Source organism: Macrotis lagotis, chromosome 2 (genome assembly GCF_037893015.1).
Source record: "Macrotis lagotis isolate mMagLag1 chromosome 2, bilby.v1.9.chrom.fasta, whole genome shotgun sequence".
In the NCBI taxonomy this organism is placed as follows: domain Eukaryota; kingdom Metazoa; phylum Chordata; class Mammalia; order Peramelemorphia; family Peramelidae; genus Macrotis; species Macrotis lagotis.
In genome coordinates this window covers 2,696,950-2,723,525 of record NC_133659.1, presented here as the reverse complement: position 1 = coordinate 2,723,525, position 26,576 = coordinate 2,696,950, and the positions used below count along the sequence as shown (strand labels likewise).

At 43.2% G+C, this 26,576-nt stretch overlaps 1 protein-coding gene across 3 annotated transcripts in view; it reads right to left on the bottom strand.

The window, feature by feature from the left end:
- Positions 1-26,576, bottom strand: part of SLC44A5 (solute carrier family 44 member 5) — a 380,222-nt gene that overhangs the window by 261,896 nt on the left and 91,750 nt on the right. The gene's annotated exons all lie outside the window — the stretch shown is intronic.

Sequence of the window (26,576 nt, the reverse complement as noted above, 5' to 3'; positions counted from 1 at the left end):
AGCCTCAATCCCACCCACCCCCACCCCTAGAAGTGGGAAACTCAGAGCTGGGAAACCTGGTAAGTGGCAACAAGGTTTTATGTGAAGGGAGAAAGAAAGAAAAAACAGGGGAGGGATGTTAATGACCCAGAATACAAGGATCAACTCTCTAACACCCTAAGTCCCCAGGGAGCTTCGGGTGGGAGGCTCCATCTTTGAAAAAATCAATGGCAGCCTGGCCCTGGAAAGTCTTTCCATCAGCAGACAAAGGCAAAAATTTGGCTGAATACGATTTAGCTGGGCTGATCAGAGGACAAAGAGAGATTGTGGTCTGGGTAGCTGATAGCCTGTTCTTCCCCCATTCCCATCCCCACTCACATACAGTCTCCTCGGGTGGAAATCCCAACGCTAACCACCTAGGAAACACTTCATCAATATGATTAACAGAGGAGAGGGAGCCAAATGAGAGTCACGTTTTCTCTCCCTCTTTTCCCCCTGGAGAAAGGGTTTGGAAAGAAACCTTTCTAGAAGAGCCCTGGACCCACTATTAGAACAAAAGGAACAAGTTGTGTAGTCTTATGGAAAGACCTCAATCCAGAAGGAAGATGAGGGTCTACACCTCTTGGTTACAGAGGGCAGAGCATCCTCATTAACATGCATTCAAAGGCCAGCCCAGCCCACAAAGTACAAGGTTCATTGGAAAAGCAGCTGGGTACAGGGGAAAGTCCCTCCTTCCTGAATATGGGAGGAGACAATAGAGGATCAAATCTCAGGGCTGCCACCCTGAGCAGAGGCTGCCTGGCCTCCCTTCAGGCATCGGCTAGTCATAACTGGTAAGCACTGATTACAGGCAGGCCCTGGATTAGGCAATCAGGAAGGCCAAACCCAGCCTCTGTTCTCAAGGAGCTCACACTGTCATGAGGAGACATCTCACTTGCACAAGAAAGAGTGGGTGTGAGCAGAAGGTGGTATCAGAGAGCAAGGACCAACAGCCAGGTGGGCTTCGAAGGGGAGAGGGAGGGAGAGAAGGACCTGGGAGAGAAAGGGAGCAAATTCTGGGGAAAAGATTGAGGGGGGAAGAGGACTAGGGGAGAAAAGGAGCTGGGGGTACAGTCCCGGGGAATGTCACACAAGCTACTATGTCACATGCAAGATATGGGTAGTATGAACAGAAGATGGCATCAGGGAGAAAGGGAGAGCAGACAGGTGGGGAAGGCAAAGGTGGCTGGGGGAGCTGATGTACTCCCACAGAAAAGGAGGTTCTTTCTTATGTATGTGTAGGATCCTCTGGCCCCTGAGGTCCTTCCCTCTAAGTTGAGTCTGCTCAGCTCTTAGGGAGGGCCTGGCACAGACTTAAGGATGAATAAAGACTTCTTGACTCACCTTGACTTTACTCTTGGTTCTGCCACCACTACCTGTGGGATCTGGGGCATGTCCAGGCTGAGGCAATATCCTAATCAATAAAATAGAAGTAATCATATTTGCATCACCTAGATCATGGGACTATTGTGAAGAAAGTATTTTGTACTTTAGAGAATTAAATGAAGGTGAACTTGTATCAGTCTGGGCAAATGGAGCTTTGCTTCAGCCTTTGGGGGAAAGGTTCTTCCTTAGAAGGGCAGGATGCATGGGCACATCCAAACTCAAAGTATCTCCTCAATGGATATCAACACTATGATGCTCCTGTCAGGGGGTTGACCTTCCTCCTATCTCTTGTGAGAGAGTCTGACCACCCTTATCTCAGACTAAATCCATGGGGAAACTGCCCTAAGTACCCTCTCTCCCAACCTTACCCACAGGTTTTTACCTGATGAAAATATTTCTAGTTATAGTTCTGGTTTTGATTACTATTTCGCCAACACAGAGACTTTCTTTCATGGATTCATCTCCTCTCTCTCTCTCTCTCTCTCTCTCTCTCTCTCTCTCTCTCTCTCTCTCTCTCTCTCTCTCTCTCCTCAACCTATTTCCTTGATATATTGGCACACACAAATATACTGAATCTTTTTGGTTTGATTTGCATTCTTTCAGATTCTGACTCTCCCCTGCAGAAGGAGGCATCTAGCCAAGTTATATTAACTCTTGAGGACAACTAATGTCCCTTTGGGTCCAATGAATCAGTTCTTGATAAAAAAAAAAGACAATAGTCTTTGCCCTGAAAGAGTTCCTGCAGTGAGAACATCCTTGACCTGTGATGAGAGAGACACCAAGACTGCAAACATGGGCCAAGAATACCTTTCTGTCACATCAATCAGCAGTGGTCTGCTGCTAAAGTGCAGGGATGCGTAAGAGGCCAGCATTCCCAATGGAGTGGTTGTTTGGTTTGTATATGGGAGGGGCTATGGAGAAGATGAAAAAGTCCAGGGAGAATAGCATTTCTGGGATTGTTTTGACTCCCTACGCTCCAAAAACGGAAGACAAACATTTGTTTCCCCCAGATTTTCTGGTAGTTTTAGGTGTTTATGATGCTATAGCCAACATCAACATAACACGAACAAACAGATTATGAGTGGTAGATCCTTATATTCCTAAACTGCAAAAAACAGTTTAGGTCCCAGCCCAACAAACAGAAAGACCTGAGGTCAAGGCCCCCTCTGACCTTGGCCAGCTCTGTGACCCCAAGCAAGGCTCTGAACCTCTCAGGATGCGAAGCCACCAAGATCCACAGGTGTAGACAAGCTGCCCATTCCCTGCTGGCAGAGGAAGCTTTCTCACCTAGTTCTTTCTAACAAGGAGATGAGGTTCAGGCCCCAGCCTTGCTTCACCTTGCAAGGTAAGAGGACTCTCCTTTTGGTCCACCCTTCAAGCTGGTGGAGGCAGACATGGCCATACACCACCACCACCTTTGACTGCTTTTCTTCAAGTACAAAAACCACTCCCTAACATAGGGAGTCTCTGAGTCCCAAAGACTACTGTGGAGGATGGTGGACTGGGAGCTGGGAGGAATCTCTGAGAGTCAGGCCCCACTCTTTTCTTTTACTGAGGCCCAGTAAGATGGAGGGCCTGGGCCAAGGCCCAGCAGGTAGTCCCTGCCATTACCAAATTTGAACTCAGCTCCTGGGCTCCAGCAAGAGAATTCTCATCCTAATGGAACCCAGTAGCAGCTCTGTGGTTAGGATCAGACAAATTATGACAGTTCTTTAATGTCCCTAATATGCACAGTTTATGAAGCCCAGGCCTGCCAAGTGATTTACAAGATTGAGGGCCTGATCAGGCTCCTAAGAAGGAAGCAATTCCTCACTTGATGAAAGCCCATTAGCCTCTTGGAGGCTAGCAAGGGACCATTTAGTAAATTATATTTTCCTGTGCCCTAAAGAGCCACCAGCTTCCAAGGATTTAATGAGTCCCTTGAAGGGAGTGATTTACTGGGCTTCCCCATTCGGGTCAGCCTGTCCCTTCATCAATCCTCACCCCAATCTGAGAGGTGGGCACTGCCACATGGTGTAATCCCCGTTCTACAGCTCAGCTTTGAGCACTCCCTAAAGATTACTCACTCACTCAAGGCCCCAGAGGAGTCACATTCAGAGCCGCGACAAGGGCTCACCAGCCTACTGGTCCCAGGCGGTGCAGTCCTGCTGCCATGGAGGTCAAGGAGTCTGCAATGGGTGTATAGGATTATGCCCAACCCAGTGGAAAGCTACCCTGGAAAGATAAATTTCCTTTCTAATGTATAACCCTACCTACTTTAAAAAGAACAATTTTTCAAATGAAGAAGAAAATACCAATTCAAATTTACTTTCAGTCTCAGCATTCTTAATATCCAGGGTGGCTCCAGGATTAAAATCTGAGAATTTCTCATGTGGAAGACTGGGACTCATGGGAGAGGGAGGAAAGTCATGTTGATGGAATATGGGCCATGGAGAGGACTTGGTGCTTCTTGTTTCATTTATGGAATCCCATGAAGACATTGCTTCCTCACGGCCTGTACCAGTACCATCTGCTCCCTTAAGTCCTTGTTTGGGAGCTGGGAGTTCTGTTGCCAACAAGTGCAGGAACATAAATGGGAACTAAGGCATCTCCATTCTAGCTTGTCCAGAGGGCATGAGAAGCCCCCAGAGAGGCTGATCTGAGGTTCTCTCCAAGCAGAGAGCTTGGGACCAGAACCCTGGACTACAACCCTCTCATCTCTCTTGATTCCAGCATGGAATGGGTAAATTGGGGGGGGGGGAGCTATTATTTCAATCCAGCTCAGCAAACACTTCCCAGGGTCCACTACTCTCAAGTAGCGGGCTAGCTTTAAAGATAGAAACAAACAATTCTTGCCCTAAGAGCTGACCATGAAGGGACAGACTTAATGTACCCATAGGAAAATCCAAAAGAGTAAAAACAATGCAATTTCTGGGTCAGAAAAGAGAGCAGACAAACAACTGGGCAGCTCAGGAAAGCTCTCTGGCAGGGGACCAGACAAGGGAGTCTAGGAGGCAGTGGCAAGAGAGATGGCGAAAGCCAGGCAGACATGATCTGCTGAGAGATGGAGAACATCAAGGCGGAACAGTCAGTGATCTAGACAAGAGCAAGGTGGAGAGGGTGTGAGACACCAAACCAGGGAAGAGTTCTGACTCATAGCAGAGGAGAGACTCTGAAACTTTTTTTTTTAGGTTTTTTCAAGGCAAATGGGGTTAAGTGGCTTGCCCAAGGCCACACGGCTAGGTCATTATTAAGTGTCTGAGACCGGTTTTGAACCCAGGTACTCCTGACTCCAAGGCCAGTGCTCTATCCACTGCGCCACCTAGCTGCCCCAACTTCTTGAGAAAGGGAGTGACAGGTCCAAAGACCCATCTTTAGAAATATCCATCGTAGGGGCGGCTAGGTGGTGCAGTGGATAGAGCACTGGCCTTGGAGTCAGGAGTACCTGAGTTCAAAACCGGTCTCAGACACTTAATAATGACCTAGCCGTGTGGCCTTGGGCAAGCCACTTAGCCCCATTTGCCTTGCAAAAACTAAAAAAAAAAAAAATCTATTGCGCAGCTATGTGAAGAGATGGAGTCGAAAAGGATGAGATTAGAGACAGAGCAATTAGGAGATGCATTTCTAAGGGATGGGTGGATGGGCAGTTGGGGGACTCTTAGAATTAAAACCCCAATTTTCTTTTTTAATAGAATTCATGATTTTCGTTGGTTTTTTCCCCCATTAGTTCTAACCTTTTCTCCTCCTTAAATTCCAGTCTACTCTCTCCGCCACTGGTAGTGCTCTCCCCATTGCTCCAAATTGCTTCAGACTGACTTTACACATATGCTGTATGTGCTACTCCAGTCTGTACTGTGTCCACCAGCCCCTAATGGAATGGAAGCCCTTCCATAGCATTGGTGATCTCTGCCCCTGCACCACCTCCCACCTTGGGAGGTCCTCCACATGTGCGTATTTACTTCAGGTGTGACAGGTCTGGTTGTTGCTCTTAATTCCCCACCACCACCACCACCTCCTGCTATTTCTCCCACATACAATGTTAAGATCCTTAAGGGAATCTATTCTTGTTTTTTGTCTTTGGGTACTTTGGGTACACCAAAGGCGCTCACTAAATGTGTGTTGATAAAAAAACAACTTATAACTCTCTCAGCTGAGAGTTATCCTAGTGTAACTGGATAGTACAATAGCTAGAGCACCAGACCTGGACGCTGGAAGACCTGAGTTCAAATTCTTCCACAAACACTCTCTAGCTGGAAAACCTTGGACAAGTCACTTCATTTCTGTGCCTCTATTTACCCCTCTATAAAATGGTAATAACACCAACCCCTCCTTCCCAGGGTGGTAATGAGAATCAAATGATACAAATTTGTAAAGTGTGCCAGCTATTTGTTCGGTGTTATTACCATTACGACTACTTTAATGAGATGTCAACATACTGTAGTTGAGTCAGCAATGGCCTGAGAATCATACTGGGAAGGTACCCTAGCTTCCTACCACCTCAGTTTACAAAGAAGGTAACTGAGAGCAGGAGATTGCCCCGAGCCACACAATTACTCAGAGACAACTCTAAGATTCAAATCCAACTCCATTTGCACTTGACCTTCCATCACCTCTGTAGGGATTTGCCAAGTAGGAGTGGATTTACATGGCATCTCCCTACAAGAATGCCAGCTCTTTGAGGGCAGGGACTAGGTTTGCCTTTCTTTGTATCCCTAGTGTTTAGTGAAAGGTGGGAGCATAGTGGATGCTTAATAAAGTCTTACTTTTTACTGGATCACATCACACAATCTCTCGGGACCTTAGAGGACAACCCTTTCATTTTGCAAGTAAGAGACCAAGATTCCAGTCCAAATGACATGCCAAAGTCATACATGTACATTAAATGGAAACACTGGGATTCATGCCCGAGTCCTCTGACTGAATTCAAAGCTTTTTGTATGACTGACATCCACCAGGCAGTTTTACGTTACCTTTGGAATCATCCACAATTTTTGTTTTTCCTGCAATAGTAGTATTCAGGGATTCTCAACCACATAATAATGCTATTCAAAAAAATGGCTTTCTGTAGTATCAAGCAAAAATTCCCTCAATAATTTCTCAAATATGATATAGCCCAATTACCTGCTAATACTATACAATGTCAGGCCACAAAAATAGATAGGCTACAAAATAGACAGTCAGAGAGATCAGTGAGTAGGATGATGGATGGATGGATGGATGGATGGATGGATGGATGGATGGATGGATGGATGGAGAGAGAAATATGGAGAAACAAAAGTTGATATGGATGAATAGATAACTAGAAAGACAGACAGACAGACAAACGTGTGTGATGGGAGGAGTAATTCTTTTACCTTCTCTTCAAGGTGTTCATGATCTCCTTGGGAAAGTAAGAAATACCTGCCTGAAATGCCTATATAAGAATGAAATATATTTAATATCTAAATGAATGATAAACATTCATTACCATAGGAGACCAGTATAAGGAAACATAAACAAGAATTAGCATAGATAGGGCAAGAGACTGGGCAGTGAAAGATTCCTAGGATGAAAACTGGTTTTTGATGAGATATTAGGATTGTTTTCACAGCCTTGAACTAGGAGAGAGTTAGGCAATTAACTACAGAATGGAGAGCAAAGAAGATGATGCCATAGGCTGACTTCACTAGACAAATACTAATTCTCAATATTTTTTGGTGCAGGCATAGACTTGGATGGGATTTGTTCTTTTGGGATTTCAGGTTAATAAATTGCATGAGCTGTCTTAGAATGTTAATGGAGTAGCAGGACTTTTGAATGGGAAGTAACTCAAATGCAATAATATACATTGAATAAGATCAAGAGTACACATTAAGTATCTATGAACTGCATGTTTGCAGAGATGTTTGATCTCTAGAACCTAAGAGGGACCTGAAGTCTCTCCTGTAGAGAAGCAGAGCACATTCATTGGCTGAAAATGTCAGATTTGTAAAGAGATTTGGTCCTAAGGCCACCATAGGATTTTCTGGCCAGACTGCTACAAGAACTGAGGATATGTGATGGCAAATGGAAATGGACAGTGTGACTATCAGTGTGTCCAAACACACTCAAGAGCTGAAGATGCCCAGTCAATGGACCACTGATCATGGGGTGTTTCCACATTCAATGCAAATTAATGAGAACAGAAGGGGGAAAGGCATAGCCAGCGGTATCTGCCATCCATGCCCTTGAAACCTGTTGTGATCTTTGGTAGACATTCTCTTAACAACATGTATAATAAATGCAATATTACTCAAAGTTGCCCTAACGCTCACTCTAAACTTTAAAGACATTAAGATACTGAATAAGATCAAAGGATAATAGATATGGACATTTATACTCAGTCACCTCAAAAAATATTAAGTCTAACACCTTCACTTAACAGATGAAGAAACTGAGGCCTAAAGAGATAAAGATTCATCCAGCTCATAGAACTAGCAAGTGAGGCAGGATTCAAACTCATATCTTCCTGACTCCAAGCTAGGCACATAGGTGGTACAATAGAGGTCTGGGCCTAAAGATAGGATGATCTGAGTCACTAACGGGGTGACCCTGGGTAAGTCACTTCACCTCTGCCTTAGTATCCCCAATTGTGAAATGGATATTATAACACCTTCCTTACACCCTAAGGGGCAAGTACTAAAAATCCAGAACCAGGGGCAGAGTGTACCTGGCACCAGCACTTCCTTCAATGAAAGATGTAGGCAGGAGATAAAGAACTCCATGATCTATAATTATGTTTGCAAAGAGATTCGATGCTAAGGTCACCCTAGAGGACCTTTGCTACCATTACTTGAAGGGGCTCCTGGGCACAGATCACTGCCTCTTCCAGGATGCCACTTGACCCAGAACCCTGAGAAGTTCCATGACTTGCTTGGGGTTAGAAAGTCAGGAGATGGAAGAAGTCAGCATCCCCATTCCCCAGCAGGCTGTCTACTAGTAGAGTCACATTGCTCCTCCTAAGTGGACAGCAGCAGCATCACTGAGGTCACCTGGGAGATTCCAGCCCTTTCAGGTGACTGTGTATGTACATTCCATTAGAAGCATGACTTCAATTCTGGAGCTTGCTGCAGGTAAGCAGGGTCATGGAGAAGACCTTGCCATCTGTGGACAGTCCTTCTCCTGCCCAGGCTCCATGATGGTTCTCCTCCAGGATGGTGGCAAACACTTTTTTTCTAAGCACTAATCACCCCACTTCATTCCTCTCTTGATCAGTGACTGATGAAATGAGTGATGATAATGATCTCATTCATTACCTGATTAATGATCAGAGGATCATCACATTGGGTATTTGGAGGTTCTAAGTTCCGAGGAACCTTGAAGAATTTCCACATAGGCAGGGAAGCCATATGGTTGGAGTTCTTTAAGATAGCATTTTCTCTCTGAGGCAGAATGTCAAAAGAATGGCAAACATGCTCATCAATAAAAGCTCATGAGTATTTATAGCTCACATTAGAAATGTAAAGCGGGCCTTAATTGGAGCTGACAAGTAGATAGACGGCTGAATTTTTTGAATCGTCTGAAATAGCTATAGTGTCGCCTAACTTCAATGATGCCTTGCCAACCACTTTTCTTAATAATTCTCCATGTGACACAGAAGTTTATGGGCCCACAACCTAACCATCACAAAAGTGACCATTGCTCCCCCCACCCAGGTCTCTGAATTTATAATTGATGATGTTTGTCCTTCATCTTTGAAGAAGACCATGACATCAAGGATGGTGAGGCCATGACAAGCACATGCATTTGGGGTGAGAGTGTGGGGTTGGGCTAAGTCACCAACCTCACTTTCTCCTCCAGAGCCATTTGGGTCCAATGGCCAGACAGGAAGCAGGATGACTGGAGATAGTCCTGGAAGGGAGCCAAATGACTTTCCCAAGGTCACACAGCTAGTGAGAGTCAAATATCTAAATCTGGATTCAAACTCCTGTCCTCCTGACTCCAAGATCAGTGCTCTATCCACTGTGTCACCTAGCTGCCAGGATTTATGACTAACAATAAGAAGAATCATGGCTTTTATACAGCATTTCAGGGTGGTAAATACTATCTATTTACATTTTCTTATCTGAACTACAAACCCTGTGAAGTAGGTCCTGCCATTATCCCTGTTTTATAGATGAGGAAACTGAGGCTGAGGGAAGTCTTAAATGGCTTGTCAAGGTCCCCCATCAACTTTAGTCTCTGAGACAAAATTTAAGCTCTATTCTGCCTCTAAACTCAATTCCCCATCTTAGCCCCTCTTAGCTTCATGTTCCACTAATCTTATGATGCTGACACAGGAGGAGCTCAATAAATGTTTATCAAATTGATTCAATTCTAAAAGGAAAATTATATATAATATTCCTCATGTGACTACAGTTAATATTTATTTAGCAGCTGTGCTGAGTGCTGGAAAATTCACCAAGAAAGATAAACGTAGTTCCTGACCTCAAGGAGCCCCCATTCTAATGGGGAGACAAAAGGCAATCCATTTTGTATACATTCCAAAAGAAATCCCTATTTCTGATTCATTGATACATTGACAATAGGACACTGGATCATCCATCCACTAGCCCTTGGTAGGATGCTACTTTGTTTGGTGCATCATTTGTCATGGGGACAGCCCCAGGATTCCTGGGGTGAAGACTGGATCATCCCCCATCAACTTGAGGCTGCCCTCCATACTCCCAGGGATATAAAGCTTCAGTCTGGCAGAAGCCGGTGGGCACCTCAACCTCAACCACAAGGTTGCTGACAGCATGTCAGAAGATACGTGCCCTTCTACATCTGCTCTCTTTGTCATCGTTCCACCTGACCAAGGAGGAAGGACAAAGTTTGCCACAGGCAATGCCTGGAGATCTCATAGATCTTCTTCTGAACTTGGAACCACAATAAATTCCTTCCACCCTCAACACGGGTGTGATTTCAGGAATGATTATTTTGGGGCACCTAATTAGTTAATTAGTATTTTCGAATGCTTACACATCAGTGGGAAACATCATGATTAAAGGAACTAAGCGTTTTCAGCCCATGCAATAGTGCCAACAGACTTTTGATTTAAGTATCTGATTATGAATAAAGACTACTTGTTTCCATATAATTATCCAAAGGCCAAACAAATTGCACATATCAAACATATTGGAACAGAATTTTAGTGCTAAGGGTGACATCAAGACCCCAAAAGAGTTAGAAAAAGAATTACTGGCTATGACTTTTAGGTTGATAACTTTTTACCCTGAGTTGTGGTTCCACACAACTCTGGATAAGTGGTTAACTAAGGCCACAGAAAGTACAGCCTCTGAGTTGGGAGTCAAAGGGCCGAGATATGACTTTTGCTTCTACTTTTTAATCAATGTGACCTTAGATAAATCCTTTATCTTCTCTGGAACTCAGTTTTCTCATCTAGAAAATGAGGATGTTAGACTAGATGACATCCTTTTAAGTCTAATCGACATTATTATCTTCTCTCCCTCTCATAAATCTAGACAATTAACAAAGCAATCACTCAAGCCCTGAGTGTTCACCCTGAAAAGTTAACTAGCAGATCTCATGGTCTGGGTGAAGTTTGGTATGATCTACCCCCTGAATCTAGCTCTAAAATTAGATAGAAGCAATAAGAATAAAGCAAAAAACCATTATTCATTGGACCAAGGAGAATTGAAACTCAATAGCCAAAGATGATTCCATGTTAGGAAATAATCAAGATTTCATATCATTAAGTAAAATCATAAATAATATTCTCTATCAGTAGATAGAAAAAAATGGTTTTTAAACACCTAAATAGTAATGGAATCAAAGAATTTTTATTTCATTGGTTAAAAATATTGCAAATGTTACAAATCAAAGCTTGATTTATTGCCTTGTTGACTGTCCAGACTTAGGAAAGTGAGGAATAATGACTTCTTTCAAATACTTGAAGCCAAGAGGGAGAAAATTCAGCTCAATCCCACTAATCTCCAATCTGAGGCAGAGAGCCCATAGCTATCACCTTTATTCCACATCTCAGTTAGCAACAAGACAGTAAAGGAAGAGGGGAAGTCTTTCTATCTATAGATGATATACTTGAATGTCTAAAGAAAATTTTAAAAATGGTTCAAGCTCTCTAATAAAACCACAGGCATGCAACAACAGCAAAATTAAGGTTAATAACATTACTTTAGTAAAGTATACGATACAGCCCCTTTTAAATAGTCTGTTTCAAAACACGACCAAAAAACTTAAGGAAGAGGAAAAGAAAAATCAAATGCCATAGATAATGAAACAATGTATCAAATATTTGACTAGTAACCTACCAATACCCACAGGAGACTTCAATAAAACCATCATTAAAAACAATTTTGGCAAAAATATAGGAAGACATAAATAGATAGAATAATATATTCTGTACATAGTTAGGTCAAACCAACAAGGTAAAACTATCAATACCATCCGAATTAATACAGTAACAATCAAAATGCAAATTAGTTACTTCAAAAAATGAGATTAAATGATGAAATGTATGATGAAAACAAACAAGGAACACTACTAAAAAAGAACCTTGTCACAGCAGTTTTTAAAGTATATTATTATAAAGCAGCAATTGCCAAGATAATTTTTTTTGTCTACTAAATGGTTTTTTCCTATTTTGTCTATTAAAAACAATAAATTATTTTAAATGATAAAATAGATCCATGGAATAAAATAAGAGAATTCAAAAATAAAATAAAATATGTATGAGAGAGTAATGTTTGTTAAAGTCAAGATTATGAAACACTGGGGAAATGATTTAATATTCATTAATTTTTCTGATGAAATCAGATAGCAATATGACAACAAATGGTTTCGATTCATACTTCATACTATGTAATAAATCCAAATTGGATAAGTAATATGCATATTAAAACATTAATGATATGGAAGAGAAAATAATGTATCTCAAATGTAATGAAAAAATGTTTTATTTATCAAACTGAATTATTGTAGAAAAATATATATGATTACTTTAAATATAAATGTTTTTCAGTTGGTTGACAAGTATTTATAGATTTCTCTCTATACTGAGCAGAGTTTTTACAGAACAGTCCCTGCTCTCATGAAGGAGGAGACTATAGGGATAACTTATAGAAAAGAAATGAAGCTAAATGGGAGATGGTTTCAAGAGGAAAGGCCTTTGTGATGGGAGGATTTGAAGAAAGCCAAGGAGGCCAGTGATGGAAATGGAGGAGGAGTGGAGAGATGGAACCGGGGTCACTGGATCCAGTAGGATGAGTCTGGGAGTAAGGGGTAACAAAATTGGAAAGTGGGGCAGGGGTCTAGGTTTTGAGGATGGTAATAAAAGCTATGCCGAGGACTTGATGGGTAATGGAGCTGCATCAGTGTCAGGGCTGGGAGTCTTCCTGGCTCTAAGGCAACCTTCCATCACTAATGGACGCCTGCCCACCTCTCTGGCCTTGGACCCAGTGATCCCAGGATGAAGACTGAATCTTAAAGATTTTATTAAAAGGAAAAAGGATGATCACATTTTCACAGATGCTTTGGTGGTAGCGGGGAGCAGACTTAACAGCTGGGGAATGGTCACATAAATCGTGATTTGTTAAAATGAAAAAAGTGAAAAAATGGAAAGAATGAAAATAGAAATTCTGATGTGGAGCAGTGTGGGAGGGGGCCACCCTTGAATATGCCTCTAATTGATATGATAATATTAATAGTATTGAATATGCATGCACATCGATAATGGATAATGACCACATGGGCAGCAAATTGAACACTGACCCTGGAATCATAAAACCCTATGTTCAAATCAACCAAAGATACTTCCTAGCTGTATGACCCTGGGCAAGTCACTTACTGTTTGCCACCTCAGTAGGGCCTGAAGGTGAAACAAAAAAGATTTGTAAAGGACTTTTTAAAACCTCAAAGCCCAACATAAAGGCACATGATACAAAGAGTAGAAGCTGCCACAGAAGCAACCCCACACACACATACACATACACTCTGGGGCTGCCATCTGGGCCAGCTCAGATGCAATCACAGACTTCCTCCACATCTCCCATCCAGCCTCTGCTCCATAACCTGAGCAGGGCACTTACCACTCTCACTCACCACTCAGTCCATTCCCCCTAATGGCTCCAATTCCAAGGATCATAGGAATCCAGGCTCTTAGTCCATCCTAACCTCGTTTTGTGGATGAGGTGAACTGACTTGCCTCAAGATACCCCATAGAAGGCATTGAAGTCTCTGAACTCAAATCCTGAGATCATTCACTATACACACACTCTCTCGAGAAGCCTTTCCTTACATTGGACTGAAATCTGCCTCCCAGTCATGCCTAGAATCTTCCTGGGCTCAGACCAAGGGGAGCCAAACTAATCAATGCCCAATACAGAGCTCAGAGCACCATTTTGTGGGGGCCAGAGGGACTCGAGAGTTCTGGGGTCCTGCTTCCATTCCAGGCCACCTTCTGCCTCTCTAGACTTCTCTGGACACCACAGAAGCCATGTTCACTCTTACCCCTGGGACTACTTCCAACAGAGGGTCCCTTTCTCCCCCTCAGATTGGCTGGACCCATCTTAAGGAGCATGCCCAGGTATTCCTGTCTATTGGCCCTCAAAACTCTTCATCTGCCCCATCCCTTCTTTACAGCTTCCCTTTAGGTTTTGCATCCCCCCCCACCAAGAAGACTGAGGACAACGATTATTTTTTGGTTTATTTGTACTTGCTTTCCCAACTCTCAGCTGTTATTGCTTACTAAATGCTGATGACTTGAGATCAAGCCTAATGCTCCCCTTCTACAATAAGGAAACTGAGACCTAGAGAAAGAAAATGAAATGCTCAGGGGCACAATGATCAAGGTCATCTGAAGCAGCATTTGAACCTGGGTCTTCAATATCCAGAGACAGTGTTCTTTTCCCAGTGGGAAGGCAAGGATAATTTGCATCACTGATGTTTGGCTCCACAGGGCAGAGAACACAGCTGCCTGGCCTGAGGTAGAGGAGAAGGTTGGGTGCAGACTTAAGGGAGAGCTCACTCATTCAGCTAGAAGTCAGGATAGCTCAGTCCCAGGTCCCAGAGTCAAAGCTAAAGGGGTCAATATCCACCATTTGTCAGATTTGGAATCAGATCTGGGTTCAAATCCTACCTCTGGTACTTGAGAGCAGGTACCCTGAATAAGCTGCTCTGAACCTCAGATTTCTCATCTGTAGAATGGGGATAATACCACCAGACACCAACCAGAGAGGGTTGTTGTGAGTCACAAAAGAAATGGGGTACAATGATTGCTATGTGGCTTCCTCATCGTTTTATGTATTAAGGACCCCTTGGGCAATCTGGGAAAGCCTGTATACCCCTCCTCAGAGCAGTGTCTTTAAATAAATAAGATAAAATATGTTAAGGTAACAAAAAACCCAATTACATGGACATTCAGTTATCAAAATATTTGGTAAAGCCAAATTGATGGACCCCAGGTGAAGAATCTCGGCTCTTACATTTTATAGGCCAGGTGTTGCTAGGATAACTAAACATAAGGATCCTGGTGCTAAGCTGTCAGGGACCAAGAGGCATCACTTCACAGAAATTAGGCCAATCACAAGAACAAAGTCGGACCAAAGGGACCCAGGTGGATGGCTGCCACGAACACTACTCCCTAAAACAATAGCATGGAGGCAGCACCTGTGCAGTCTGAGTAGGTTCCACACTTAAGCCATAAATTTCTTTTTAAAACAGGTCTGACCAGCCATCAGGACACTGGGGGCCCTTAATAAGTGTCAGTAGTTTAATGACAATGCCGTGATATTTATGAGGAGGGGAGAAAGACCTTCAAAATTGTAGAGAACAGACCAGGCCCAAGCTCAATTCTTAAACTGCCTCAAATTAATCCTTGTTTCAAGCTTCAGGCTCTGAGGCTCTTGGCTGACAGTGATAAGCTCAAGGGCTCTAACCTGGGACAGAAAAGTTATTTGGATGGAAACTGAATGATGGAGCTCATAAAGTCTGGCTGAAAGGCCCCCAATGGGCCAATGGTGTGATCCACCAGAGCACTCCAGGAAAAGGAGAGAGGCCCCCCTGCTCAAGCTTTTCCTGAGACCTAGCAATGCAACAGAATAAAATAGGGCTGGGGAGGAAATCTTGACATTTTCACTGGTTTTCCAACACCCATAATATTCTAAAAGAAAACACTATGCCCTATTGAGCCCCTGCTGCTATATGGTCCACCTTGTATTGCCTAGGAAAAGGGCCAAGAGCTTCTGCAAATTGTGAGTCAGCACTATTTCCCAGAACTGAGTTTCTTTCCAACCCAGGGCCCAGGGGTGACCCAGCAACATCCAACCCTCAATAGTCAGGTTGGTGCACATTTAAAATGGAAGATCACCATAGAGGGCAATGAGAATACAGACGGCTCATCTCTCCTTATCCTTGTCAGCGATGTGACCGTGGACAGCTTGAAAACTCCCCTATTTTCTTATTTGCAGAATAAGGATAATACTGTAGTCCTGAGTTTTGAGGCTCAGTAAGCTCTAGAGTCGTTGTCTCAACTTTTTTGTGTCCCAAACCCCTATGGGTGATTTGGTGAAACCTAGGAACTTCTTTACAGAAAGATTTTTAAATTAAGTTACATTGGATTACAAAGGAAACCAATTATATTGGATTAGAGCTATCAAAATTCTTACAAAACAAGTAGGTGAATCTCATTTGCTTAAGCTTAACTGGTTAAAGCAATGCCAGTTGTTAATATTTTAACCCATGACCCATAGCCTAGGGCCAAGGTTGAAGAATGAGTCCAAGAAAGTGATGTTAGCCCAGGTGCATTTCTAAAATGTTGAACTTTTTCAAGAATTTCCAGGGATGTAATGAAAAAAAGTACACAAGAGGGTGGCTTAGCCCTACCAGATGTAAAATTATATTATAAAGCATGTCATCAAAACCATCTGGTATTGGCTAAGAAATAGAGTGGTGGATCAGTGGAACAGAGTAGTTGCAATAGCAGGAAACGATTATAGTAATCTGCTCTTTGATAAACCCAAAGAGTCCAGCTATTGGGATAAAAACTATCTCTTTGATAAAAAAAAACTGCTGGGAAAATTGGAAGTTAGTATGGAAGAAACTTAGATTAGACCAACACCTCACACCCTCTACCAAGATAAGATCCAAATGGATACAGGATTTAGACATAAAAACAATATTATAAACAAACTAGAAGATCAAGGACTAGTTTACCTGTCAGATCTATGGAAAGGGAAGCAGTAATGACTAAGGAAGAGATGGAGAACATTATTACAAACAAATAAGATAATTTTTATTACATTAAATTAAAAAGCTTTTGCACAGGCAAAACCACTATAACCAAGATCAAAATAAATGTAATAAACTGGGAAACAATCTTTACTGCTAATATTTCTGACAAAGGATTCATTTATAAAATATACAGAGAACTGAGTCAAATTTAAAAAACAAGCCATTCCCCAATTGACAAATGGTCAAAGGATATGAAAAGGCAATTTACAGATAAGGAGATCAAAGCAATCCATAGTCATATGAAAAATTGCTCTAAATCATTACTTATTAGAGAAATGCAAATTATAGCTTCTCTGAGGTACCACCTCACACCTCTCAGACTGGCCAATATGACCAGAAAGGACAATGATCATTGTTGGAAGAGTTGTGGGAAATCTGGGACACTAATACATTGTTGGTGGAGCTGTGAACTCCTCCAACCTTTCTTGAGAGCAGTCTGGAACTATGCCCAAAGGGCAACAAAAATGTGCATACCCTTTGATCCAGCAATGCCACTACTGGGTCTATACCCTAAAGAGATGATGGAAAAGGGTAAAAGCATCCCTTGTACAAAAATATTCATAGCAGCCTTGTTTGTGGTGACAAAGAATTGGAAATCAAGTAAATGTCCTTCAATTTGGGAACAGCTTAGCAAATTGTGGTATATGTATGTCATGGAACACTATTGTTCTATTAGAAACCAGGAGGGATGGGAATTCAGGGAAGCCTGGAGGGATTTGCATGAACTGATGCTGAGTGAGATGAGTAGAACCAGGGGAACACTGTACACCCTAACAGCAACATGGGGGCAATGATCAGCTTTGATGGACTTGCTCATTCCATCAGTGCAATAATCAGGGACAATCTGGGGCTATCTGCAATGGAGAATCCCATCTGTATCCAGAGAAAGAACTGTGGAGTTGAATCAAGGACTATTACCTTTAATTTAGGAAAAAAACCTGATACCTTATTATCTGATCTTGCTATCTCTTATACTTTGTTTCTTCCTTAAGGATGCGATTTCTCTCTCATCACATTCAATCTGGATCAATGTATAGCATGGAACCAATGTAAAGAGTGGCAAATTGCCTTCTGTGGGAGGTGGGGGGAAGGGAAGCAAGAATGAGGGAAAAAATGTAAAACTCAAAATAAATAAAATCTTTAAATAAAAAATAAAATAAAATATTGAACTTTTGTCTGAGTTGTCTCATAAAAAAAAAACCCTTATAAAACACTTCAGATCTAAGTCAGGGAACCAAACCTGGAGTTGTCACCAAAGTTGACCCTTTACCATGTTTGGAGTTCCTCTTTCCCCTAAAGTCCTCTAAATCCCCTCTCCCTCACAAAAAAAAAAAAGTTTGTGGTGTCATCTTGTGAACAACCCCCTTCTCCATTCATCCCTGGGCAGTTTACCAATTGCACTCTCTAGGGATGGCTTTACTCTTTGGGAGATGCCATGCTTTCTCCCAGGAAGAAGATTCATCAAGGAACACCCTTCTCATTCTGGAAGGTTCCTAAGTCCACAAACTCTCCATCTTGGGAACTCTTGAACTTGGGGGATCCATGAGGTGACCCTTAAGGCTACAGCTCCCAAAAATCCAACACATTCATTTCTGCCATTCAATCTCCAGTGCCCAGTTCCTCCCATTGGTGGAACCCACTCTTGGAATGTTTTCTCTCCAAAGACATCCAGAATCCATGGGCCACTACTGTGAAGTGAATTTGGAGCACAGGTTGCTCTTCCCCACCCTTTCCAATCAGTAGCTGCTTCTCAGTTGCTTGCTCCTTTGTCATGGAAATACGAGAAAGTGAGCAGGTCTCTCAGCTTGTTTGGAGGGATGGACCCCAGAAAGCAGTGATAAAATAGGCCACGTTAGACAGGGAGCCCCACTTAGGAGCTCCTATAGTGATAAAAATCCCTTTTCAAAGATTTTTCCTCTTGAGTCCCCCCATCAGTCCAGTCTGGAAGGGACAGGGTCATGTGCCAACACAGTAGGCTATCTTTTTTTGTCATTATTAAATACCTAGAACCGAAGATTCTCTCCCCAAATGTTCCACATCTCATCAACAAAATATTCCCAAAACAAGGGTGGTATAATCAGGGTTTTTTTCAAGGCCCAAAATTTAGGGGAGGGGATACAAAACCTGAACTCTTTTGGCTCCATTGTAACTAATTCTTTCTTCTGCACCCCCCCCCCAACCCTAAGCTGAATTTGTATTTTTTCAGCAAGAATTACAAGTTGACCCAAGGGCACAGTGGTGCTACTTATTCATTATGACTCTACAGAAAATCTCTGGAATGAGTGAAATCTAGATAAAACCACCTGGAGCCTGGGTGTGCTTGGAGATCCCAGTGCCATTCTAACTAAGTAGCTCCCTCCTCCCTTCCATCCCTCCCTGCCTTCACTTTGAAAATCCCTATATCTCCCCTCAAGGTGACCTCAGGTGACACTGTCTCCTAATGGAGGCCTTTCCTAATCCAGTCATCTATGTTCTCTCCTCTATGAAAGGACTTGGGACAATGGGTTCTGTACCATCGTTGTATTTCTTGGTTCCCTCAATAAAATGCTAAACTCATTGAGAGTCTAGCATAGTTTGTGTATATAGTAAGCACTCAATAAATGCTTGTGACTATTTGGAATTATGGAGGCATTGTAAGGAGAGGAAGAACATTTCCAAACTACTTCAAACAGCTTGACCCATTTTTCAAGTCTGTTTTGTTTCATCTGAATCATTAATAGGAATATAATACTCAGTGATTCCCCCCAAATATCTCTTCCTCTTTTCATGACTAGGTCAAACTACGGACCCATAAAGAATGTTAGAGAATGATGATTCCAATGATGACTGGTGCTGCCTCCTTTTGAATCTCCTCCCTTTTCTTCAGAGCAGCCAGAAGACGAACCCAAAGCATCTGGACTCTGGGCAGCAGCCTTGGCCCTCTTCCTAAGTGGGGCTCCCTGTCTAAAGTGGCCTCTTTTAAAGCTTCCTTTCTCTTTCCTGGCAGCTCTCCAGGATTTCAGATCTACCAAAACTCATCAATCTTTCCTGGATGAAATTAGCTCAGAAACTCCCCCCGCCCATCAGAGAGGCAGGGGTGGGTGGACAATGGGGAGGATACCCAGGGAAGTCTCCTCATCAATCCCCTACCTGGCTGCTCTCCTGGACTTGGTGATCTTCAGAAACTCATCATTTTGTAAGATAAAATCAACTGGGGTCCTCAGATCACTCTGAGCTCCCCAATGGGCTGCAAACTTCCCATGATCCCGGACAGGGCACCTCCCACCTCTTTCATCTTGTGATGTGGGGTCTCTCCCCTATTAAGACTGGGAATCTTTTGGAATAGAATCTTCTAGATTGAAAAGCCAGAAAGTTGAATAAATAAAAAGGATTTTCTGAACCTCACTATCAAGTTAATGACCAGAATGACCCCATTCTAGGGGTTTATCTAGGAGGGAGCACTCTCTTCAGGATTGGATGAAAGTCACCCTCACAGCATAAAGTGAATGTATCTAGACATTCCAGCTGAGAAGCCAAGAGTATGAGGGGGAAGTTCAGGAACCACAAGAAGCGTGTGGTCACCGATAGTCACTCAGGCTGCTGACAGCCTTATGCAATGAGCCCCATTAGACTGGACTCATTCTCCAAACTTGCACGGGTCTTATTTCCTTATCAGCAATATCCAACAGAAACATGGATACTTTTGGTGCTAGTGATCAGGTCTGTGGATTTCTGAGCAATACAATTAAGAAGTCCAAAAACAAGGGGCAGCTAGGTGGTGCCATGGATAGAGCATTGACCCTGGAAACAGGAGGACCTGAGTTCAAATTCGACCTTAGACACTTAATAATTACCTAGCTGTGTGACTTCCCCTTGCCCATCATGTTGCCAAAAAAAAAGTCCAAAATTAAATCGTGAACTATGCTCTGAGAAATTGCATTCCTATAGAATGGAGTGTGGGGGTTCTTTTCTTCTCCTGAGCTTAAGGGGGTTTTCAAGTCTTTCTGAATCAGTCACACAAATGAGGGGTCTCCTCTTTGTTTCCCTGAAGTATGGGAATGCTTGAAGACATTTTATCTGGCTGGGTAACAAGAAGGAATTAAAGTTGACCAGTTTGTTGTAAAAAAGAAACAATTTCTCCTGAGAGCTGGGTCCAAATTAGGCTAATGAGTCTCCCCCTTTCTCTCCTACCAAATGGTGAGAGGTGGAAAAGACAGTTAACTCTCCCTCTATTTTAGGTCAGATTCCAATATTCTTATCCCTGCCTGTCTCACCGCCTTCCCAATCACCAAGATTTCATTTACTGAGAGATGCACTAGCAGGACCCATCTTGTTCCCCATCATATTGTTTTTTTTAGCCACATCCACAAGACCTTTTCAGTCACTGAACTACCCCTGCTTTCCATTAGAGACCTTTCTCACCCATTCTTTGGCCTTTGGTGACTCATGTACTTGTAAAATCGGAGCATGTTTACTTAATGGGATTTTTGTCCCTCTCTTTGGTCCTTTTGCTCTTCCTATCATTTTGACACCCTGAACCTGACCCTGCAATTTCTCAGATGTCCCTCAAGCTTGCCGTGTTTTGTGTGCCTTTCATGCCCTTAATTACTTTTTGTACTTTAGGGTCCTTCAAGACTGGCCTTGTGTATTGATGAATGTGGGGCCACTTCTCCTCAGGGAATTGATTATCCAACCATTTCCAGAAACCACTTAATTTTAGCCCCCCTACCTTGTCCAGAGAGCTGTGAACTATTTCTGGAAGTAGGACCCAAGGATGACGAGGACTAGCACTTCAACACCAACTTCAAAGTCTCTCAACCAGCTTTACAAAGAAACCTTCCATGACCAAGGTATGGGAGGAAAATAGGTACCAAGGACAGAAAAGACATTTGCTAGGGAATGCTCTGGGGCAAGGAGGACATTATCATAATTCTTGAAGATGTAAGGAAGGAAATTAATGGAGATGTCAGTTTGGGAAGCATTGAAAATGTTTCAGTTGTATAGAAAGAAAAATTTCGGGTAGTGTAAAGAATGCAACAAGTAAACCTTGTTGAAAACCTCTTCAAAACTGGTCTTGGAGGGCATCTAGGTGGCGCAGTGGATAGAGCACTGGCCCTGGAGTCAGGAGGACCTGAGTTCAAATCTGACCTCAGACACTTAATAATTGCCTAGCTGTGTGGCCTTGGGCAAGCCACTTAACCCCATTGTTTGAAAAAAAACCCCAAAACTGGTCTTGGCAACCTCTCCCTGAATAGGGAATAGGAAGTCAATTATCCTTGCTCTTTGGACTAGTTTCTGGCCCCTACTTCCCTCCTCCCCAGCAGTGACAAGAGTGAGCTCTGATCCCAGTCCATGCATCATCAATCAGCATCATCACCACCTGCCTCGGTCACCTTCTGTCTCCTTTATGGCATCCCGCAACTGTACCCAAGAGGCCTTGTTTCAAGGACAATCACAGGTAAAAGGAATCATTGATTTAGATGGGAAAGGACCTGCAGATTGCCTAGTACAACTTTTTCCTTCACCAGATGACCAGTCCAAGGTCACAAATATGACAAGTAACAGTTGATATTTGAACCCAAGTCCAGTGACTTCAAAACCAGGGCTCTTTCCAAAGCATTGTACTGCTTCTTCTACAAATAACGCATCTTCTCAGGTGCAAGAGTCTCAAGTGGCTTCATCCCAAGTGACTTACCCTTGCCCCCCAATGTGCCTGTCTTTGATTCTTGGAAATTCTTGGCTTCTCTTTATTAGTGGCATTTTCCATCAGTCACAGCCCAATAGCATCACCAGAAGAATGTTGTTAACAAAAAGACAATGATTTGGGGAATCATTGAAAATATTGTGTAGTTTCTCCAATGTAAATCCTGATCTCTCCCTGATCACTTTCCTTCAGGAGTCATCCCAATGCATGTGCTAAGGGGGGAATGCACAAAAAGGTATGAAATCAAACCTAGGACAAGGTGCATCCTTCATCTACTTGGTTTTTCCACTATGAACAGGCCATTCTCTTTAAAGTTGCCCTTATTAAAGAAATCTGACTGGAGAGTCCAGGATTCAGGGCAATCAACACAGTGCTACCCACACCTCTCCACTAAACATCTAATTTAATTAAGATTATTGCTATTTCCTTGATGTGGAATGTTGGGCCCATCAGAACTGGCTCTTGCCATGCCAATCTTTGATTAATTTAAGCAAACTCCCCTCTCCAAATCGTATCATCACCTTTGAAAATCAAGGGGAGGAAAAACAATTTCTCCAATTTTCCCAAGCCAGTGGATAATTCTGTCTGGTTCACACAGCTCAGGTGCCACCTCCCCTCAAGGCCATCCCAGAGTCATCTCATTTTTAACCCTTTCTCCTTTTCATTATTACATAACTACTTTGTACAGCCTGTGCTTATAAACATCTGTACATTTGCATTTACACAATAGTTGAAGCTTCTCCAGTCACCAGAACTGGTTCATGTTTGTCTCTGTACCTCAGTACATCACCAGTACTTCACATAGTACATTGACTGTCCCAGGAACTTTGAAGGATTATAGATTTACATCTGTGTGAGGGTGGAGAGGCCACCAGTCCCCCCATCATCTTACATAGAGGATAATTAAGGTGCCCAAGTTTCCATAAGTAGTAATTGGCAAAAATAAGAATTGAATGCAGGCCTTTGGGCTCTAAATCAAGAGCTCCTTCCATTGTACCATGATTCTAATAAATGTTGGTTATATTGGGATTGTCAAATTGTAGCTGGACCCATTGGCAGGGGTCCCCCAGCTGTCAGAGGTTAATCAAGGTTGTTTCCTCTTCATTGAGCCCTCACTGCTGCACAGTTATCCTAGCATCTGATTCAACACTTCTACCCTGGGGCTTCTCTAAGACCCCTCTTCTTTCCCCCTCCTTCCCACCTTAGAACCTTTCCTTAACTTAACCAAGAAAATGAAGCCATTTCTCAACAGGTGTCTTCCCTCTTTGGCACCTCTGATGCCCTCTGACCATGCCATTCTCTCCTGCTTCTCTCTAATGGGAGGTGACACTTCTCAGCAAGAAAACCTTCTGCCCCTAGCCCTGGATCCCCTTCCCTCTCTGCTGAGGCAAGCGCTCCACCTGCTCAGCCCAGTGTTGAGCTTATAGGAGGCATTTAATAAATGCTCATTCCCTTCCCTTTCCCCCTCTCTTGACTCCATAGGGCACTTGCCCCTTTCAATCATCCCCACTCCCCAATTTTAATCCTTCTCCATCTCCTGGCTCATATCCTGCCAGCTCCATATCTGCCACTCACTGTACAACTTGGGTTAAATCAGAGTTGAGTGCTAAAAGGGACCTCAGAGGTCATCTCATGCAACCCTCTCAGTTTTACAGATGAGGAGACTGAGGCCAAGCAGAGATGAAGAGACTTGCACAAGATCATTTCTGAGATAGGACCCAAACTCAACCCTCTGACTTCAGACAACAGTCTTCCTCCCAGGGACTCAACGAATGTACTTTTAAAAGTCCCTGGGTTCTGGATGACCTCTCTTTCCTTCCCTGGAATGTGTTATCCAGTCCCATTAGGACAGTCTTGGTAGACTCACCAGAAGAGTCATTTGGTCTCTCCCCTTGAGGCCATGCTCCAACCTTTCTTCCTTCTCTTTCCCCTGGTCCTGGGATGAGATGGGAAACAGGATCCAACGTTCAGTCCTTCCATCCACCTCTTTTCCCCTAATATTGATCCATCGCCTGGATGGTTTTCCAGTAGAAATTTCTATCAGAAGAGTTCTAATTCTCTAAGTTGCTTTCGAACTCCAAGACCCAGTCAAAGACAGCATCTTGGCAACTACAATGTTAGATTTTTTTTTCTCTCCCCCCCACCTTTTGGGATCTTCCCCTTCATCCATCTTCTAAATCCCTAATAAAAACCCAAACCAACAAAGGTCTGTGATTAACAACACTGTTTCTGAAAACAAGGTAAAGATTTAAAATAAAAAGAGTATCCCATACCTAGAAGGAAAAGCTTCAGGCTTCTATAAAGGAGCCAAGGGGTTTTTATTTTGAGAGGGGGGTACTACCCATTCCAGGGGCATCCTGACCTTTCTCAGCCCTGGATGAGATTCTCCTTAAGTCCAGACTAGCTGTAGGGTTAGAAACCCAGCCTTTACAAGGCCCTTTGGATGTGGACAAATGTTCTCAACTTCCCAGCTTCTTCTCCAGTCCCCAAAGAGAAGGGTGTCCACCCTTTGTAAAGGAGCTACTCTGAGAGCACCTCATTACAGCCTTGCTTCTAATTAGCTTCCTTGAATCTCAAAAGCAGATTTCCAACTCCAGCCAGGGACTCAGTCTCCTGGACCCATTCAAAGATAAAGTTGTTCTGGAACCCCAAGGGGTCAGAAGGCAAGCGACACTCAAACCTGACATGAGCAGAGCAGCCCACCTGAGTCACAGAGATGCCCCTGGTTCCAGGGTTGACACGAATGTCGAGTACACCCAAAATCCCATGTATGTCCTGCAATTTGTCACCTCATTTCCCTGTTCATGGCCTCTATTTCCTGTCCAGTTGACTTATGGTGAGAGTGGGGGATGGCAAGACCACTGTGTGAACAGCAGAAGATGCCCCCCAGGCTCAGATGCAGACTCCTGCCCAGACAGCTTCACTGGTTGCCTGGTTACAGGCGGTGTATCTCAATCCAGCTACATGTGACACTTCTTTGTTGTCACCGTTTGCTGAACAATCCTCTTAAGATCTCAGTTTTTAAGAGACAGAGTTGAAAAAAGGAAAGACGGCCCGGATGGATAGTGGACTCTGAGCTGTAGAAGCGAGTGCCTTCATCTGGTTATACTTTCATTGAATGTCTAATGGCAAAAATGAGCACCTAGGTATCACTTGGAGGCTTGCCAAGTACAGGTTGTATCCCCTATAGAACAGAAGCTTCCTTTGGGTCAGAGCCAATTTGGGGAGGGACTGTTGTCTTTATATTACCAATACTAAGGACAATGCCTGGAATACAGTAGGGGCTTAATAAATTTTTGTTGGCCAAAAAGAAAATGAATGAGGAAGGAAGACTTTGGTTCAGAACTTGCCACTAACCTGCCCTACCTTCCTGGGTACTACATTCTGACCCAAGTTGCTATTCCATAAAGGACACTCCATTTCCCATCTCTGGTCTTTGCACTGCAATGCACTGGAATCCTAATCCTGGAAGGCATTCCTTCCTCTCCTTGGCTCTTGGACCATCTTCTTCATGGGGCTTTCCTGGTCCCCTCAAACCCTCAGAGCACCCTCAAACCCCTTTCTGTTCCTCTCCTATATATTCTGAACTATCTCTATCTTTAGAATGTAAGTTCCTTGAGGCCAGGACTTGTTCACTTCTGTCTCTCTCTTAGTAAGTATAACTGATTGATTACTTTCTAGATTCCTTTCTTCTAAGTCTGTTCAGTGAGACAGTTTGCCTCTTTCTTCTTGGCCCCCCACCCCACCGGGCCATAAGCTGCCTCAACACATTAAAGATAGCTTCACTTTAGAGACTCTTGGAAACACCCACCAAAATGGTGCCAGGAACAAAGGTATGCAGCCATGCAGATGATTGGAAGTGAGGAAGGGGGAGTATCATGGGATCCTGCTTACATAAGGCACATTCCACGTCTCCCAATGTCAGCATGGAAGAATCAGCAGGAACAATCTCACAGCCAAGAATGACAGCCGGCTGGTCCATCTGTCCATCACTGCCATGAGCTACCCACTTCTCCACAGGAGGTGGTCATGAGGGCATCCCACTAAAACAGGATGGCAACCATCATTAAGACAAGCTAAGATGTGGAGGAAAGGCTCCAATGGTCCAGAATCTACTGCTAAGCAAACCCCTCTGAAGTGAAGAATGGCTGCGTTTCCTTTCAAATGGACAGCACTTCACCCTCAAATGAGAATGGGAAATGAACAGATGGGTCCTGACAAGCCAAGTTCTTCTTTAGATCTA